This window comes from Dasypus novemcinctus, chromosome 24 (assembly GCF_030445035.2).
Source record: "Dasypus novemcinctus isolate mDasNov1 chromosome 24, mDasNov1.1.hap2, whole genome shotgun sequence".
NCBI lineage: Eukaryota > Metazoa > Chordata > Mammalia > Cingulata > Dasypodidae > Dasypus > Dasypus novemcinctus.
The window spans coordinates 16,086,728-16,090,497 of record NC_080696.1 but is presented as its reverse complement, the minus strand read 5'-3'; positions in this window follow the sequence as shown (position 1 = coordinate 16,090,497).

The window sequence follows — 3,770 nt, the reverse complement described above, 5'->3', positions numbered from 1 at the left end:
CTAGGGTAAAATTCAGATGAGCTGATAGATTTTTCTCTCCAGCCATAATAATGTTGCATAACATCGTTGCATTCATCCAACTGAAATCTGAGTCACATGCAAGAAGCTTTCCTTTTTTTCCAACCACATCAAGAGGTCGAGCGGTGTATTCTTTTCTCCTGGCTCTTCTAAAATGTACGTCTGTTTTTGCAGCTAACCACGCTTCCTGTTTTTGTCAAAACTGGCTGCCCAGCACACAATTTACTGTATGATAAACAAAGGCCACCCTTCATGCCCTAATCACCAGCAGAACGGATCTAGGATGTTAGCTGGTGGTATGAGCTGGTGTGGGTGCATTCATCACTGATTGGAAGACAGCATTTCTCAGGCCATGGTTGACCCTTTTTTGAACTGAAAGAATCCTGCTTGTTCCAAAGCAAAATATTATGCTCTCCTCCGACCTCCACTGCTGGTCTTCCGGAAGGGTAAAACAAACGTTGTGTGGTTCCTAGAAAATGTTAGAAAAGTATTTCCCTAGTTAGGTCATTGCAGTTGCAAAATTTTTGTTTGAAGAGAAGACTTAGCCAAAAACAACAGAGCCAATGGTCAGCCATTATTTCAGGAAGAAGTCTTGAGTTTAGCTAGGGATTGCTGCCTCCCTCTCCACCGAAATAGAAACCAATTCCTGCAGCCGGGGCCTAAACCATGTTTGAGAAAAATTCCTTCCTCTTACAGAGATACACTAAATTTACTCACTGACTCCCCCAGTTTTTGAAACGGCACTGAAACGTTTTGGAAGGCATTTTAACTTTATAAGGCAATTTATCATAAATCAATTTTCTGAAACTTCTTGAACCAACTTGAAACCAAAATAAACTATGGTCTCAGGCCACATGCTCTAACTCTAGCCTATTTTTTTTTAACTGGGCATTTAAATTTAGGGTAACATTTTAAATATATCCGGGAAAGTTGATTCTCTTCTTCTTTTTTTTTTTTTTAAGATTTATTTATTTATTTAATCCCCCCCACACACACCCCGGTTGTCTGTTCTCTGTGTCTGTTTGCTGCGTCTTATTTCTTTGTCCGCTTCTGTTGTCGTCAGCGGCACAGGAAGTGTGGGCGTCGCCATTCCTGGGCAGGCTGCACTTTCTTTCGCGCTGGGCGGCTCTCCTTACGGGGCGCACTCCTTGTGCGTGGGGCTCCCCTACGCGGGGGACACCCCTGCGTGGCGCGGCACTCCTTGTGCGCATCAGCACTGCACGTGGGCCAGCTCCACACGGGTCAAGGAGGCCCGGGGTTTGAACCGCGGACCTCCCATGTGGTAGATGGACGCCCTAACCACTGGGCCAAGTCCGTTTCCCTGATTCTCTTCTTGGAGCTTATACAGACTGGGGGAATATGATAGTTTCTTCTTTTTTATTTTTTATTATTATTATTTTTATTTATTTCTCTCCCCTTCCCTTTTTCCCCCCACCCCCCATTCCCCAGTTGTCTGCTCTCTGTGTCCATTCGCTGTGTTCTTCTGTAACCGCTTCTATCCTTATCAGTGGCACTGGGAATCTGTGTTTCTTTTTGTTGCGTCATCTTGCTGTGTCAGCTCTCCGTGTGGGTGACACCATTCCTGGGCAGGCTGCACTTTCTTTCATGCTGGGTGGCTCTCCTTACAGGACGCACTCCTTGCGCGCATCAGCACTGCGCATGGGCCAGCCCCACACAGGTCAAGGAGGCCTGGGGTTTGAACTGCGGACCTCCCATGTGTTAGGCGGACGCCCTATCCATTGGGCCAAGTCCGCTTCCCTGATAGTTTCTTCTTATGCCCTATGGCATAACAAACACCAATACAATAAAACATGTAGACTATAGTTTCTCTCCAGCAGCTTCAATCACTTGAGAGATGGATCTATATTATTTTGCAGATAATGTAAGGCTTGTTCCCATTTGCTGCATTTGCCAATTTCTGTAGTATAAATATCCCCACCAATGGGAGTGCTTCAAATTACCCATGAAGCATCTACTAGTTTGCAAAGTTCCTGAGTGTTTAATTGGTTCACATGAGCTCCTAAGAGGTGACTTCAGCACAGCACTGCAGAGAACTGAGCCAGCTATGCCCCAAACGGAGGCTTGGGAACACCAGTTGGCTCGGTCTGCGGTGACCTGGAATTGACCCAAGAGGTCACTAGGATGCCATGTAGCAAATCCTGGCAAAGTGCACTTTTAGGTCCAGTGGTGTGTGTTACCCAAAAACTCAAGAAACCTTGGGGAAAAAAAAAAAAGTAACATACCCTGGGAGAGTTTGGTCCAAAATGCCCTTGTAGGTGACGAGTCCTACAATTAGGGTCACTGAGGACAGCGCGAAGGCCCGGAACTCCGGGTGTGGGGGCTGGTTTAAACCGCTGTGCTCCTCAAGGGCCCACCACGGAACAAAACAAGCAGCCAGCATCCGACTTGGTGCCACCCTTTAGAGCGGATTTTGTTTTAGGTTAACATCTGAAAAGCCACAGCCTTTGAAGAGGCCTGGGTCATGTCCTTATTCTCTCTCACTCAAGAACATGGCTGCTTCTTTTTTCCCCTCCACATTCTTAAAATAGAAAGCACTTTTTCAAGGAATTTGTTGTTCCTTTTACTGCGTCTCTAACCAGTCATTCTGGCTGCCGGGTGCACGATTTTCTTTCTTAAGGAATATCTTTTTTGTTCTGCCCCTATATATTTCCTCTAATGATAAAGATAACGGAAGCAAGTAACTTGCAATTTGGGACTGCTACCACATTTGACCACGTGGCGTGAACCAGCCGCTCGGGGAATGTGAGGTTAGAGGGCCGTTAGCTGGCTGTGTGATAAGAGCTCTTGCAAGTTTTGGCTTTGGTGAAGCAATGCCCAGCTTCCCCATTTAAAAGGTGCAAGGCGGCCCTCCCCGCTTTCAGAGCCTTGACCTTTCATTTTGAGTTGCTATCTAAGATGGCGTTTATTCTTGTTTTTTGCATTCATTCTTTAATTCGTTTTGTCCAGTACCTTCTTTGGGCCAGATGCTATATTAACTGATGAACGAGATATTGCATCTGTCAGCGTTCTGTATCTAGCAGGAAATAAATTGGCACAAACAAAGGGCTTAACGGAAGAGAATTTAAGGCAGGGGCGAGTTCCAGAATTGTGGGCAGGGTTAAGGGAACTAGTAAGAAATGAGGAAGCACTGGGGCCTAGCAATCGCAGGAAGCCATTACCATCCCCAGGCCAAAAGGAGCAAGAGGAGGGACCCAGGAAGCGGGGGCTATGCTTAGGTGGAGGGGGAAGCAGGAAGGCAGCTGGGGGATAAACACCCTCTGATCTCCTGCTGGTGACTCCCATTTGCCACACCCTACAGATGGTGCCATCTGGGAGGGCCCGCCTCTCTGGGTTTGGAGCGGCTGGAGAAGGGTATGGATGGGCTCTGGGACAATGGACGGCCAATGGGGAACGGCCCTGCCCTCAAGTAGCTGCCACCTAGTGGCAACGATCCAACGGTCAGGTCTGCAGGATGGCGGAGATGTAGAGCCTTAGCTAGAAAGGGGTCGTGGCTGGACCTATGAAGCCTGGGGATGTGCAACGGAAGGCCTCTCTAGGTGTCTTTTGCATACATTAATGTGCATGAGGGTTGAGTGGGAGGTTCACGGTGCAAGGAAGGTGTTGGCATCCAGACCGGGGGAGAGAGCAAATGAAGGGCAGGACGGTGTGAAAAGCATCACCAGATGACAAAAATGAAAATAAAGAAAGCAAGGACCAGGGGCAGTAAGTGCCCACCGTGAGTAGGCGGGAGA